The 16,421-nt window shown below is 55.9% G+C and overlaps 1 protein-coding gene across 1 annotated transcript in view; it reads left to right on the top strand.

Annotated features, from left to right (window-relative positions):
• The first annotated feature begins 844 nt into the window (after positions 1–844).
• The window catches only part of GLI2 (GLI family zinc finger 2), a 198,699-nt gene continuing 183,122 nt past the window's right edge, over positions 845–16,421 (top strand). The window contains exon 1 of the mRNA XM_075609799.1: positions 845–1,265. The gene's annotated coding sequence lies outside the window, so the exon portion shown is untranslated. The remainder of the gene's footprint in view (positions 1,266–16,421) is intronic.

A 16,421-nucleotide genomic window follows, 5' to 3' on the forward strand; every position in this document is an offset into this window, starting at 1 on the left:
CTAACTCCCCCCCAACCCTCCTCTCCTGCCCCCAAACCCCCCTCCTTTCCTCACCCCAAACCCTCGTCCTCTCTTCACCCCCCAAACCCTCCTCAACTCCTCACCCCCCCAAACCCTCCTCTCCTCCTCACCCCCCAAGCTCTCCTATCCTCATCCCCCAAACCCTCATCTCCTCACCCCCCAAACCCTCCTCCTCTCCTCACCCTCCAAACCCATCTCCTCTCCTCACCCCCTCCCCAAAACCCTCCTCTCCTCATGCCCCAAACCCTCCTCTCCTCACCCCCAAACCCTCCACCTCACCCCCAAACCCACCTCTCCTAACCCCTCCTCTCCTCATGCCCCAAACCCTCCTCTCCTCACCCCCTCCTCCTCTCCTCACCCCCCAAACCCTCCTCTCCTCACCCCCCAAACCCACCTCCTCTCCTAACCACCCTCCCCAAACCCCTCCTCTCCTCACGCTCCAAACCCTCCAAAAATAACTCCTCACCCCCAAACCCTCCTCTCCTCACCCCCCCTCCCAAACCTTCCTCCTCTCCTCACCCCCCCTCCCAAACCGTCCTCCTCTCCTCACCCCCAAACCCTCCTCACCCCCCCCCCCCCCAAGCCCTCCTCACCCCCCCCCCCCCAAGCCCTCCTCTCCTCAGAGACTCCCCCCCCCGCCCCCCAAGCCCTCCTCTCCTCAAAGCCTCCCCCCACCCCCCGTTCTCTCCTCGCCCCCCAGACTCTCCTCCTCTCCTCACCCCCCTTCCCATCTGGAGCAGCAAATGGTTTAAGTCACTAGGGGGAAGTCAGGGTTGGGGGGAGGTGCAGAGGAGAAGGAGGAGGGGTAGATTGAAAACAGATCAGTCAGTGGATTGAAGCAATGGTTTCAGATCATCTGACTTCAGTTAGAGCCGGAGAGGGGAGTGTGAGCACAAAGGGAGGGCTCCAAACTTTGCTCCCAACTTCCCTGGGACCTCAGGCGCTGCGCTTCTGTGGTTCTGACCTGCTGGGCTCATGGGCCATCTAGGCTGATCCCACCTCACAGTGATGGATAACAGGACAGAGACCCCACTGCTGAAACCGGGGCTCCCTCCAGTTCTGTGAGCAGAGCCTGGGGAAGGAGAGGACCTCACAGTTATGGACCACTACAGAACCATCTCGTGAGCTGCCTCCCAGGACTTGGACTCAAGCATCAGCCCTGGTCAACTGGGGACAGTTGAAGACTTTTCTCTCCTGAGTGAAGTATCTCAGCTCAGCACTCACTCACCTACTTGTACCCAGAGGTAAGTGCCAGTCTCTGCTCAGTGTAAAGCAGACACAAGTACAGGGTGGTTTCCCTCCCTATAGGGACTGTTCCTGGGACCTCTAGTCAGTATAGTGAGGTGATGTTACCATTGTGTGCTATAAGGCTCCTGTATTGTTATACAAGATACTCAGCTAATGTTACAATGTTGCACTGTCTCAGCTTGATATCCCTTAAAGAAGCCCCTAACACACACCCATGTGTGGGCTGTACATATTTCAGGGGCCCACTATATGCACACACATCCTGGGCTCCAGGTTACTTATGGGGACTTCTGTATATATCCCCTGGACTCCAGGTTACTCTGTATATATCCCCTGGACTCCAGGTTACTCTGTATATATCCCCTGGACTCCAGGTTACTCTGTATATATCCCCTGGACTCCAGGTTACTCTGTATATATCCCCTGGACTCCAGGTTACTCTGTATATATCCCCTGGACTCCAAATCTCATTGATGAAGATTTATTATGTAAAACTCTTATGGGGGATGCAAACTCGAGACCCCATTCTCAGATCTCTTATATAGGCGCCTAGTGGACCCCCCCAATATCCTTTAGATCTGGTAAAGGAGTGTCATGAATATGGACCTTCTGTGGGGTGTCCCAAAATGGTGAGGCGTCGCCTTTTGGGGTGACATTTCTTGCAGCTGTCATTGCTTGGGGACAGAGGACAGGAAGGGGAGATTAAGATTTAACACTTCAGTGACTATTTACAGTATGCACAAAAGGCACAAGTTTGGTGTCAAGTCCCATCCTGAGGGTATTTGTGCCATTTGTCACACACTGTTGGCTATTTTGAGCATCTTATTTCTGTGCTCAGGAATTACAGGGAAGACCCTAATAAAATGATGACCATTTCTCAAAAGTCTCGCTGGTGCAAAAAAATAAGTTATGTTGGCGACGAGAGATTTTTTTTGTTTTTAAATTTCAGCAAGATTTTGTATTTAACACTTTGGCTGCCGGAGGGGACCCTCCACGCTCTGCAATGCGTTGCGGTCCCCCCCTGGCAGCCAAACGGTTCATATCTGGGGTTGAGGGATTTAAACAATTAGTGGTACTGTGCCCTATTTGAAAACAAATGCTAGACACGATTTTGCTACAAGAACAGAAAGGAAGAGGGAACTTTTAAAAACAACTTTTCTTTCAACAGGAAATGGAACTGTTGGTGTGTTAAAAAAAATAATACAAAAAAAGCAGCGGTGTCACTAGAAACGTAGCGATCCTGCGTACGGTTTTGCGCCGTCACATCTGGCGCATTTCTGTGTGCCTGTTTGGCACCTTCTTAAATATTCCCTTCCAAAGTTGGCACCTCGTGCCTCCTTCCCCCTGATTGTGGGAAACCGACATTGCATGGGTTTCATTGCTTGATGATATCAGTGCCAGGTTGCCTGGCATAGCCCTGGCACTGAAGGTGTTAAAACGCGGCCCCCTATTATCTGGGGTTGCTGGGGTGTCCTAGGCACAGATTGCGTTGCGCTTGTAAACACTGAAATGAGAGGTAGTGTCAAAGGAGGGAGGGGGAGTAGGGCAGGGGCGGGCATCTCCAGTCCTCAAGGGCCACCAACAAGTCAGGATATCCCTGCTTCAGCACAGGTGGCTCAACCACTGATTGAACCACCTGTGCTGAAGCAGGGACTGATTGAGCCACCTGTGCTGAAGCAGGAATATCCTGAAAACCTGACCTGTTGGTGGCCCTGGAGTAGGGGGTTTAATACCTTTTTATTGGACCAACAAGTAGTGGATACGTTACAAGCTTTCCAGCCTCTCGGGGTCGGGGTCCCCCGGTGAAGGACCCTGAGAGGTGGGAAAGCACCCGCTCCTCTCTCTCCCTCCTGCGTGACTGCATGGCAGACAGGACCAGCACGGCCCCCCACCCTTCCTTGCCTGAAATAAAGCAGTGAGAGAGAGCCACATGTTTATGCGGAGCAGCAGTGAGAGATAGCCACATGTTTATGCGGAGCAGCAGTGAGAGATAGCCACATGTTTATGCGGAGCAGCAGTGAGAGATAGCCACATGCTTACTCTGATCAGCAGGCGGCTGGGGAGTCACACAGGGTGAGCAGGAGTCACTGTGCTGCAGCAGGGACCCGGCTCGGGCACGGCCGTAACCCACTTTCTGCCACCGCTCACAGGGCTCTGCAAAGTGCCGCATCTCTGGCAACGCCAGGGTTAAAATGCCAGTCCCTAGTACTTTGTATATTTAAGAAAATATGACACTGTGGTCGGTGACACCTTTTTGACCAATGTAGATGCCCAGAGATATGTGCTTGTGAGGTTTAAATTTGGGGGTGGGGGGTGGGGGGGCATAACGTAGCTACAGGGGCCTCCCCCCCCCATTTAGGTAAGATTAAGAAAAATCACCGTCCATCATAAAAAATATCTGCTGTTTCCTCCTCCGGAAATAATGGTTTTGATTCAACAATCAGGATTAAGAGAATAAAAAAGCTGTGAGCTGGGATCACTTTCTCCTGCGTCTTTCTCAGAGACGTTCTTTGGGGGTTGTGTGCGGCTGAGGTTTAGGATTCTGTACGATTATGATTATATCTTTAGATGTACGCTTTAAACCACAGCCCCTTCTTTGGGGAAAGTCGGCTCAAATCAACCAAAATCTGCTGACTGGAGACTTGCTTGTGAAACATGGATGATTGTGGCAGGCAAAAAGACCTAGTTAAAAAACTTTCCAGATCCGATGTAAGGCAGACGTGTGGGATCTGTAGGATTTTAAGCAACCGCTACAGCGACAAAACAGCTGCAAAAGAACTATTGTATTCGCAAAAAAGTTTGCTCTGTTGGGAAAATAAAATCTAACATCTTTATATTACTATTATTATTTATTATTAGCATTATCATCGTTTATAGGGTGCCCCGATAAAAGATAATAATAACAACGTAACATACAATATTTTACAGCATTAACGCATTTGCATACAACAGATAAAACTGATCCTGTGTGAGATATCATTAAAATGTGCGTCTCACTACAGGGCTGGCCAACTCCACTCCTCTGGTCACCAACTGGTCAGGTTTTCAGGATATCCCTGCTTCAGCACAGGATGCTCAATCAGTGGCTGGACTGAGCCACTGATTGAGCCACCTGTGCTGAAGCAGATACTGATTGAGCCACCTGTGCTGAAGCAGGGATATCCTCAAAACCTGACCTGTTGGTGGCCCTTGAGGACTGGCATTGACCACTCCTGCACTACACTGACCTCCCTCCTATTACTTTTGCTTACATAATAATCACACAATGAGAAGCAGAACTCTCCTAACTGCAGCATAGAAAATAAAGGACACAGGTGTGTGTATATGAAGTATTGTAGTCTTGCTATAACCAGGTCGCTGCAGCTACCTGTACATTACAAGATTATCAGGGTTCATAGGCTGTGAACCCCACTTTCTGAGGCACCGTTGCACTCTGAGTGTCGGGAGATTCTGTCTGGATACTGACACAATGAATCTATTTCCAATGTACTGTTCCTGCCATCTTTTCCTCCTCCCCCTCCAACATCATCTTAAAACGGCATTTTATGTTCTGCACCATCTCTTAAAAATAGCCACACTGCAGCTTACAGTAGTGCTGGGTATGACTGTACAGGTGCGACATGAAAAGATTATTTTGCTGAGGGACCAGCGGAGGTTGTTGTGCGTTGTTGCAAGTCTTGCAGCTTCTCTCCCACCCTGAGTGTCCTGACACCAGTGGAGAAATTCCCAAACTTCTGCTGACTGTTATTTCAGTTGGTTACAGGGGATAAAGAATGGACACACAACGAAATCAACATGGCAGGCATGGCAAGGGCTGTGTGTACTGAGCGTACTCCAATTGATCATTTTACTAGGGAGAAAGAGCCCTCTCCGGGGTGGAAGCGCACTGAGATACCCGGCATCACTTTTCTGCGCATCGTGAAAACAATAGATCAAGGCGTAAAACCGATATTTTGACGCTATGAGATCTTGCCCGCGAGTCTCGCTGCGTGATGGTACCGAGGCGCTTCTCTAGCGCTGCGTGATGGTACCGAGGTGCTTCTCTAGCACCGCGTGATGGTACCGAGGTGCTTCTCTAGCACTGCGTGATGGTACCGAGGTGCTTCTCTAGCGCCGCGTGATGGTACCGAGGTGCTTCTCTAGCACTGCGTGATGGTACCGAGGTGCTTCTCTAGCACCGCGTGATGGTACCGAGGTGCTTCTCTAGCACTGCGTGATGGTACCGAGGCGCTTCTCTAGCGCTGCGTGATGGTACCGAGGTGCTTCTCTAGCACTGCGTGATGGTACCGAGGTGCTTCTCTAGCACTGCGTGATGGTACCGAGGTGCTTCTCTAGCGCTGCGTGATGGTACCGAGGCGCTTCTCTAGCACCGCGTGATGGTACCGAGGTGCTTCTCTAGCACTGCGTGATGGTACCGAGGCGCTTCTCTAGCGCTGCGTGATGGTACCGAGGTGCTTCTCTAGCACTGCGTGATGGTACCGAGGCGCTTCTCTAGCGCTGCGTGATGGTACCGAGGTGCTTCTCTAGCACTGCGTGATGGTACCGAGGCGCTTCTCTAGCACTGCGTGATGGTACCGAGGCGCTTCTCTAGCGCTGCGTGATGGTACCGAGGCGCTTCTCTAGCGCTGCGTGATGGTACCGAGGTGCTTCTCTAGCACTGCGTGATGGTACCGAGGTGCTTCTCTAGCGCTGCGTGATGGTACCGAGGCGCTTCTCTAGCGCTGCGTGATGGTACCGAGGCGCTTCTCTAGCGCTGCGTGATGGTACCGAGGCGCTTCTCTAGCACCGCGTGATGGTACCGAGGTGCTTCTCTAGCACCGCGTGATGGTACCGAGGCGCTTCTCTAGCGCTGCGTGATGGTACCGAGGTGCTTCTCTAGCACTGCGTGATGGTACCGAGGTGCTTCTCTAGCGCTGCGTGATGGTACCGAGGTGCTTCTCTAGCGCTGCGTGATGGTACCGAGGTGCTTCTCTAGCGCTGCGTGATGGTACCGAGGTGCTTCTCTAGCGCTGCGTGATGGTACCGAGGTGCTTCTCTAGCGCTGCGTGATGGTACCGAGGTGCTTCTCTAGCACTGCGTGATGGTACCGAGGTGCTTCTCTAGCACTGCGTGATGGTACCGAGGTGCTTCTCTAGCGCTGCGTGATGGTACCGAGGTGCTTCTCTAGCGCTGCGTGATGGTACCGAGATGCTTCTCTAGCACCGCGTGATGGTACCGAGGTGCTTCTCTAGCGCTGCGTGATGGTACGGTGGTGCTTCTCTAGCGCTGCGTGATGGTACCGAGATGCTTCTCTAGCACCGCGTGATGGTACCGAGGTGCTTCTCTAGCACTGCGTGATGGTACCGAGGTGCTTCTCTAGCGCTGCGTGATGGTACCGAGGTGCTTCTCTAGCACCGCGTGATGGTACCGAGGTGCTTCTCTAGCACCGCGTGATGGTACCGAGGTGCTTCTCTAGCACCGCGTGATGGTACCGAGGTGCTTCTCTAGCACTGCGTGATGGTACCGAGGTGCTTCTCTAGCACTGCGTGATGGTACCGAGGTGCTTCTCTAGCACCGCGTGATGGTACCGAGGTGCTTCTCTAGCTCTGCGTGATGGTACCGAGGTGCTTCTCTAGCTCTGCGTGATGGTACCGAGGTGCTTCTCTAGCTCTGCGTGATGGTACCGAGGTGCTTCTCTAGCGCCGCGTGATGGTACCGAGGTGCTTCTCTAGCTCTGCGTGATGGTACGGAGGTGCTTCTCTAGCTCTGCGTGATGGTACCGAGGTGCTGTGATGGTACCGAGGTGCTTCTCTAGCTCTGCGTGATGGTACCGAGGTGCTTCTCTAGCGCTGCGTGATGGCACGGAGGTGCTTCTCTAGCGCTGCGTGATGGTACCGAGGTGCTTCTCTAGCGCTGCGTGATGGTACCGAGGTGCTTCTCTAGCACCGCGTGATGGTACCGAGGTGCTTCTCTAGCTCTGCGTGATGGTACCGAGGCGCTTCTCTAGCTCTGCGTGATGGTACCGAGGTGCTTCTCTAGCGCTGCGTGATGGTACCGAGGTGCTTCTCTAGCACTGCGTGATGGTACCGAGGTGCTTCTCTAGCACTGCGTGATGGTACCGAGGTGCTTCTCTAGCGCTGCGTGATGGTACCGAGGTGCTTCTCTAGCGCCGCGTGATGGTACCGAGGTGCTTCTCTAGCGCCGCGTGATGGTACCGAGGTGCTTCTCTAGCACTGCGTGATGGTACCGAGGTGCTTCTCTAGCACCGCGTGATGGTACCGAGGTGCTTCTCTAGCGCTGCGTGATGGCACCGAGGTGCTTCTCTAGCGCTGCGTGATGGTACCGAGGTGCTTCTCTAGCACCGCGTGATGGTACCGAGGTGCTTCACTAGCACCGCGTGATGGTACCGAGGTGATTCTCTAGCGCTGCGTGATGGTACCGAGGTGCTTCTCTAGCACCGCGTGATGGTACCGAGGTGCTTCTCTAGCACCGCGTGATGGTACCGAGGTGCTTCTCTAGCGCTGCGTGATGGTACCGAGGTGCTTCTCTAGCGCCGCGTGATGGTACCGAGGTGCTTCTCTAGCGCCGCGTGATGGTACCGAGGTGCTTCTCTAGCGCCGCGTGATGGTACCGAGGTGCTTCTCTAGCGCCGCGTGATGGTACCGAGGTGCTTCTCTAGCGCCGCGTGATGGTACCGAGGTGCTTCTCTAGCGCTGCGTGATGGTACCGAGGTGCTTCTCTAGCGCCGCGTGATGGTACCGAGGTGCTTCTCTAGCGCTGCGTGATGGTACCGAGGTGCTTCTCTAGCGCCGCGTGATGGTACCGAGGTGCTTCTCTAGCACCGCGTGATGGTACCGAGGTGCTTCTCTAGCACTGCGTGATGGAACCGAGGTGCTTCTCTAGCGCTGCGTGATGGTACCGAGGTGCTTCTCTAGCGCTGCGTGATGGTACCGAGGTGCTTCTCTAGCGCTGCGTGATGGTACCGAGGTGCTTCTCTAGCGCTGCGTGATGGTACCGAGGTGCTTCTCTAGCGCTGCGTGATGGCACCGAGGTGCTTCTCTAGCGCTGCGTGATGGTACCGAGGTGCTTCTCTAGCACTGCGTGATGGTACCGAGGTGCTTCTCTAGCACTGCGTGATGGTACCGAGGTGCTTCTCTAGCGCTGCGTGATGGTACCGAGGTGCTTCTCTAGCGCTGCGTGATGGTACCGAGGTGCTTCTCTAGCGCTGCGTGATGGCACCGAGGTGCTTCTCTAGCGCTGCGTGATGGTACCGAGGTGCTTCTCTAGCGCTGCGTGATGGCACCGAGGTGCTTCTCTAGCGCTGCGTGATGGTACCGAGGTGCCTCTCTAGCGCTGCGTGATGGTACCGAGGTGCTTCTCTAGCGCCGCGTGATGGTACGGTGGTGCTTCTCTAGCGCTGCGTGATGGTACCGAGATGCTTCTCTAGCACCGCGTGATGGTACGGTGGTGCTTCTCTAGCGCTGCGTGATGGTACCGAGGTGCTTCTCTAGCGCTGCGTGATGGTACCGAGATGCTTCTCTAGCACCGCGTGATGGTACCGAGGTGCTTCTCTAGCGCTGCGTGATGGTACGGTGGTGCTTCTCTAGCGCTGCGTGATGGTACCGAGATGCTTCTCTAGCACCGCGTGATGGTACCGAGGTGCTTCTCTAGCACTGCGTGATGGTACCGAGGTGCTTCTCTAGCGCTGCGTGATGGTACCGAGGTGCTTCTCTAGCACCGCGTGATGGTACCGAGGTGCTTCTCTAGCACCGCGTGATGGTACCGAGGTGCTTCTCTAGCACCGCGTGATGGTACCGAGGTGCTTCTCTAGCACTGCGTGATGGTACCGAGGTGCTTCTCTAGCACTGCGTGATGGTACCGAGGTGCTTCTCTAGCACCGCGTGATGGTACCGAGGTGCTTCTCTAGCTCTGCGTGATGGTACCGAGGTGCTTCTCTAGCTCTGCGTGATGGTACCGAGGTGCTTCTCTAGCTCTGCGTGATGGTACCGAGGTGCTTCTCTAGCGCCGCGTGATGGTACCGAGGTGCTTCTCTAGCTCTGCGTGATGGTACGGAGGTGCTTCTCTAGCTCTGCGTGATGGTACCGAGGTGCTTCTCTAGCGCTGCGTGATGGTACCGAGGTGCTTCTCTAGCTCTGCGTGATGGTACCGAGGTGCTTCTCTAGCGCTGCGTGATGGCACGGAGGTGCTTCTCTAGCGCTGCGTGATGGTACCGAGGTGCTTCTCTAGCACTGCGTGATGGTACCGAGGTGCTTCTCTAGCACCGCGTGATGGTACCGAGGTGCTTCTCCAGCACCGCGTGATGGTACCGAGGTGCTTCTCTAGCACCGCGTGATGGTACCGAGGTGCTTCTCTAGCACCGCGTGATGGTACCGAGGTGCTTCTCTAGCACCGCGTGATGGTACCGAGGTGCTTCTCTAGCACTGCGTGATGGTACCGAGGTGCTTCTCTAGCGCTGCGTGATGGTACCGAGGTGCTTCTCTAGCGCTGCGTGATGGTACCGAGGTGCTTCTCTAGCACCGCGTGATGGTACCGAGGTGCTTCTCTAGCACTGCGTGATGGAACCGAGGTGCTTCTCTAGCGCTGCGTGATGGTACCGAGGTGCTTCTCTAGCGCTGCGTGATGGTACCGAGGTGCTTCTCTAGCGCTGCGTGATGGTACCGAGGTGCTTCTCTAGCGCTGCGTGATGGTACCGAGGTGCTTCTCTAGCGCTGCGTGATGGCACCGAGGTGCTTCTCTAGCGCTGCGTGATGGTACCGAGGTGCTTCTCTAGCACTGCGTGATGGTACCGAGGTGCTTCTCTAGCACTGCGTGATGGTACCGAGGTGCTTCTCTAGCACTGCGTGATGGTACCGAGGTGCTTCTCTAGCGCTGCGTGATGGTACCGAGGTGCTTCTCTAGCACTGCGTGATAGCACCGAGGTGCTTCTCTAGCGCTGCGTGATGGTACCGAGGTGCTTCTCTAGCGCTGCGTGATGGCACCGAGGTGCTTCTCTAGCGCTGCGTGATGGTACCGAGGTGCTTCTCTAGCGCTGCGTGATGGTACCGAGGTGCTTCTCTAGCGCCGCGTGATGGTACGGTGGTGCTTCTCTAGCGCTGCGTGATGGTACCGAGATGCTTCTCTAGCACCGCATGATGGTACGGTGGTGCTTCTCTAGGGCTGCGTGATGGTACCGAGGTGCTTCTCTAGCACTGCGTGATGGTACCGAGGTGCTTCTCTAGCGCCGCGTGATGGTACCGAGGTGCTTCTCTAGCGCTGCGTGATGGTACCGAGATGCTTCTCTAGCACCGCGTGATGGTACCGAGGTGCTTCTCTAGCGCTGCGTGATGGTACGGTGGTGCTTCTCTAGCGCTGCGTGATGGTACCGAGATGCTTCTCTAGCACCGCGTGATGGTACCGAGGTGCTTCTCTAGCACTGCGTGATGGTACCGAGGTGCTTCTCTAGCGCTGCGTGATGGTACCGAGGTGCTTCTCTAGCACCGCGTGATGGTACCGAGGTGCTTCTCTAGCACCGCGTGATGGTACCGAGGTGCTTCTCTAGCACCGCGTGATGGTACCGAGGTGCTTCTCTAGCACTGCGTGATGGTACCGAGGTGCTTCTCTAGCACTGCGTGATGGTACCGAGGTGCTTCTCTAGCACCGCGTGATGGTACCGAGGTGCTTCTCTAGCTCTGCGTGATGGAACCGAGGTGCTTCTCTAGCTCTGCGTGATGGTACCGAGGTGCTTCTCTAGCTCTGCGTGATGGTACCGAGGTGCTTCTCTAGCTCTGCGTGATGGTACCGAGGTGCTTCTCTAGCGCCGCGTGATGGTACCGAGGTGCTTCTCTAGCTCTGCGTGATGGTACCGAGGTGCTTCTCTAGCGCTGCGTGATGGTACCGAGGTGCTTCTCTAGCTCTGCGTGATGGTACCGAGGTGCTTCTCTAGCGCTGCGTGATGGCACGGAGGTGCTTCTCTAGCGCTGCGTGATGGTACCGAGGTGCTTCTCTAGCACTGCGTGATGGTACCGAGGTGCTTCTCTAGCACCGCGTGATGGTACCGAGGTGCTTCTCTAGCTCTGCGTGATGGTACCGAGGCGCTTCTCTAGCTCTGCGTGATGGTACCGAGGTGCTTCTCTAGCGCTGCGTGATGGTACCGAGGTGCTTCTCTAGCACTGCGTGATGGTACCGAGGTGCTTCTCTAGCACTGCGTGATGGTACCGAGGTGCTTCTCTAGCACCGCGTGATGGTACCGAGGTGCTTCTCTAGCACCGCGTGATGGTACCGAGGTGCTTCTCTAGCGCTGCGTGATGGTACCGAGGTGCTTCTCTAGCACTGCGTGATGGTACCGAGGTGCTTCTCTAGCTCTGCGTGATGGTACCGAGGTGCTTCTCTAGCTCTGCGTGATGGTACCGAGATGCTTCTCTAGCACCGCGTGATGGTACCGAGGTGCTTCTCTAGCGCCGCGTGATGGTACCGAGGTGCTTCTCTAGCACCGCGTGATGGTACCGAGGTGCTTCTCTAGCACCGCGTGATGGTACCGAGGTGCTTCTCTAGCACCGCGTGATGGTACCGAGGTGCTTCTCTAGCACCGCGTGATGGTACCGAGGTGCTTCTCTAGCACTGCGTGATGGTACCGAGGTGCTTCTCTAGCGCCGCGTGATCGTACCGAGGTGCTTCTCTAGCACTGCGTGATGGTACCGAGGTGCTTCTCTAGCACTGCGTGATGGTACCGAGGTGCTTCTCTAGCACTGCGTGATGGTACCGAGGCGCTTCTCTAGCACCGCGTGATGGCACGAGGCGCTTCTCTAGCACCGCGTGATGGCACGAGGTGCTTCTCTAGCGCTGCGTGATGGTACCGAGGTGCTTCTCTAGCTCTGCGTGATGGTACCGAGGTGCTTCTCTAGCGCCGCGTGATGGTACCGAGGTGCTTCTCTAGCACTGCGTGATGGTACCGAGGTGCTTCTCTAGCGCTGCGTGATGGTACCGAGGTGCTTCTCTAGCGCTGCGTGATGGTACCGAGGTGCTTCTCTAGCGCTGCGTGATGGCACCGAGGTGCTTCTCTAGCGCTGCGTGATGGTACCGAGGTGCTTCTCTAGCGCTGCGTGATGGTACCGAGGTGCTTCTCTAGCACTGCGTGATGGTACCGAGGTGCTTCTCTAGCACCGCGTGATGGTACCGAGGTGCTTCTCTAGCACCGCGTGATGGTACCGAGGTGCTTCTCTAGCGCCGCGTGATGGAACCGAGGTGCTTCTCTAGCACCGCGTGATGGTACCGAGGTGCTTCTCTAGCGCTGCGTGATGGCACCGAGGTGCTTCTCTAGCACCGCGTGATGGTACCGAGGTGCTTCTCTAGCGCCGCGTGATGGAACCGAGGTGCTTCTCTAGCGCCGCGTGATGGAACCGAGGTGCTTCTCTAGCACCGCGTGATGGTACCGAGGTGCTTCTCTAGCGCTGCGTGATGGTACCGAGGTGCTTCTCTAGCACCGCGTGATGGTACCGAGGTGCTTCTCTAGCGCCGCGTGATGGTACCGAGGTGCTTCTCTAGCACTGCGTGATGGTACCGAGGTGCTTCTCTAGCACTGCGTGATGGCACCGAGGTGCTTCTCTAGCGCTGCGTGATGGTACCGAGGTGCTTCTCTAGCTCTGCGTGATGGTACCTAGGTGCTTCTCTAGCACCGCGTGATGGTACCTAGGTGCTTCTCTAGCACCGCGTGATGGTACCGAGGTGCTTCTCTAGCGCCGCGTGATGGTACCGAGGTGCTTCTCTAGCACTGCGTGATGGTACCGAGGTGCTTCTCTAGCGCCGCGTGATGGTACCGAGGTGCTTCTCTAGCACTGCGTGATGGTACCGAGGTGCTTCTCTAGCACTGCGTGATGGTACCGAGGTGCTTCTCTAGCGCTGCGTGATGGTACCGAGGTGCTTCTCTAGCGCCGCGTGATGGTACCGAGGTGCTTCTCTAGCACTGCGTGATGGTACCGAGGTGCTTCTCTAGCTCTGCGTGATGGTACCGAGGTGCTTCTCTAGCACTGCGTGATGGTACCGAGGTGCTTCTCTAGCACTGCGTGATGGTACCGAGGTGCTTCTCTAGCACTGCGTGATGGTACCTAGGTGCTTCTCTAGCGCCGCGTGATGGTACCGAGGTGCTTCTCTAGCGCCGCGTGATGGAACCGAGGTGCTTCTCTAGCGCCGCGTGATGGTACCGAGGTGCTTCTCTAGCGCCGCGTGATGGAACCGAGGTGCTTCTCTAGCGCCGCGTGATGGAACCGAGGTGCTTCTCTAGCACCGCGTGATGGTACCGAGGTGCTTCTCTAGCACTGCGTGATGGTACCGAGGTGCTTCTCTAGCTCTGCGTGATGGTACCGAGGTGCTTCTCTAGCGCTGCGTGATGGTACCGAGGTGCTTCTCTAGCACCGCGTGATGGTACCGAGGTGCTTCTCTAGCGCTGCGTGATGGCACCGAGGTGCTTCTCTAGCACCGCGTGATGGTACCGAGGTGCTTCTCTAGCGCCGCGTGATGGAACCGAGGTGCTTCTCTAGCGCCGCGTGATGGAACCGAGGTGCTTCTCTAGCACCGCGTGATGGTACCGAGGTGCTTCTCTAGCGCTGCGTGATGGTACCGAGGTGCTTCTCTAGCACCGCGTGATGGTACCGAGGTGCTTCTCTAGCGCCGCGTGATGGTACCGAGGTGCTTCTCTAGCACTGCGTGATGGTACCGAGGTGCTTCTCTAGCACTGCGTGATGGCACCGAGGTGCTTCTCTAGCGCTGCGTGATGGTACCGAGGTGCTTCTCTAGCTCTGCGTGATGGTACCGAGGTGCTTCTCTAGCGCTGCGTGATGGTACCGAGGTGCTTCTCTAGCGCCGCGTGATGGTACCGAGGTGCTTCTCTAGCACCGCGTGATGGTACCGAGGTGCTTCTCTAGCGCCGCGTGATGGTACCGAGGTGCTTCTCTAGCACTGCGTGATGGTACCGAGGTGCTTCTCTAGCGCCGCGTGATGGTACCGAGGTGCTTCTCTAGCACTGCGTGATGGTACCGAGGTGCTTCTCTAGCACTGCGTGATGGTACCGAGGTGCTTCTCTAGCGCTGCGTGATGGTACCGAGGTGCTTCTCTAGCGCCGCGTGATGGTACCGAGGTGCTTCTCTAGCACTGCGTGATGGTACCGAGGTGCTTCTCTAGCACTGCGTGATGGAACCGAGGTGCTTCTCTAGCACCGCGTGATGGTACCGAGGTGCTTCTCTAGCACTGCGTGATGGTACCGAGGTGCTTCTCTAGCACTGCGTGATGGAACCGAGGTGCTTCTCTAGCACCGCGTGATGGTACCGAGGTGCTTCTCTAGTACTGCGTGATGGAACCGAGGTGCTTCTCTAGCGCTGCGTGATGGTACCGAGGTGCTTCTCTAGCACCGCGTGATGGTACCGAGGTGCTTCTCTAGCGCTGCGTGATGGTACCGAGGTGCTTCTCTAGCGCCGCGTGATGGTACGGAGGTGCTTCTCTAGCACTGCGTGATGGTACCGAGGTGCTTCTCTAGCGCTGCGTGATGGTACCGAGGTGCTTCTCTAGCACTGCGTGATGGTACCGAGGTGCTTCTCTAGCACTGCGTGAGGGTACGGAGGTGCTTCTCTAGCTCTGCGTGAGGGTACGGAGGTGCTTCTCTAGCGCTGCGTGATGGAACCGAGGTGCTTCTCTAGCGCTGCGTGATGGCACCGAGGTGCTTCTCTAGCACTGCGTGAGGGTACGGAGGTGCTTCTCTAGCACTGCGTGATGATACCGAGGTGCTTCTCTAGCGCTGCGTGATGGTACCGAGGTGCTTCTCTAGCGCTGCGTGATGGTACCGAGGTGCTTCTCTAGCGCTGCGTGATGGTACCGAGGTGCTTCTCTAGCGCTGCGTGATGGTACCGAGGTGCTTCTCTAGCACCGCGTGATGGTACCGAGGTGCTTCTCTAGCACTGCGTGATGGTACCGAGGTGCTTCTCTAGCGCTGCGTGATGGTACCGAGGTGCTTCTCTAGCGCTGCGTGATGGTACCGAGGTGCTTCTCTAGCACCGCGTGATGGTACCGAGGTGCTTCTCTAGCGCTGCGTGATGGTACCGAGGTGCTTCTCTAGCGCTGCGTGAGGGTACGGAGGTGCTTCTCTAGCACTGCGTGATGGTACCGAGGTGCTTCTCTAGCGCTGCGTGATGGTACCGAGGTGCTTCTCTAGCGCTGCGTGATGGTACCGAGGTGCTTCTCTAGCACCGCGTGATGGTACCGAGGTGCTTCTCTAGCACTGCGTGATGGTACCGAGGTGCTTCTCTAGCGCTGCGTCATGGTACCGAGGTGCTTCTCTAGCGCTGCGTGATGGTACCGAGGTGCTTCTCTAGCGCTGCGTGAGGGTACGGAGGTGCTTCTCTAGCACTGCGTGATGGTACCGAGGTGCTTCTCTAGCGCTGCGTGATGGTACCGAGGTGCTTCTCTAGCACCGCGTGATGGTACCGAGGTGCTTCTCTAGCACTGCGTGATGGCACCGAGGTGCTTCTCTAGCACCGCGTGAGGGTACGGAGGTGCTTCTCTAGCACTGCGTGATGGTACCGAGGTGCTTCTCTAGCACTGCGTGATGGTACCGAGGTGCTTCTCTAGCGCCGCGTGATGGTACCGAGGTGCTTCTCTAGCACCGCGTGAGGGTACGGAGGTGCTTCTCTAGCACTGCGTGATGGTACCGAGGTGCTTCTCTAGCACTGCGTGATGGTACCGAGGTGCTTCTCTAGCGCCGCGTGATGGTACCGAGGTGCTTCTCTAGCACCGCGTGAGGGTACGGAGGTGCTTCTCTAGCACCGCGTCTGTGTTACGATTGGTTACGTTACTGCGAGGGGCTGGAGAAAGCTGTGGCAAATCAGAATGAATTTTTTTTTCTGGCAACGTTTTGTGTCTTATATCCTTACCTTCATCAGGACTAGTCCTGGATCCTTATGAAGGTGTGAATATAAGACTCCAGTCCTCAAGGGCCACCAACAGGTCAGGTTTTCAGGATATCCCAGCTTCAGCACGGGCAGCTCAATGAGAGGATCAGTCTGAGTCTCTGATTGAGCCACCTGCGCTGATGCAGGGATATCCTGAAAACCTGAGCCGTTGGGGGAGCTTGAGGACCAGAGGCGAGTCCCCCTGATTTGGATAGAAAGAGTGATGTTTGACGCATATGC

This window comes from Ascaphus truei, chromosome 7 (genome assembly GCF_040206685.1).
Source record: "Ascaphus truei isolate aAscTru1 chromosome 7, aAscTru1.hap1, whole genome shotgun sequence".
Taxonomy (NCBI): domain Eukaryota; kingdom Metazoa; phylum Chordata; class Amphibia; order Anura; family Ascaphidae; genus Ascaphus; species Ascaphus truei.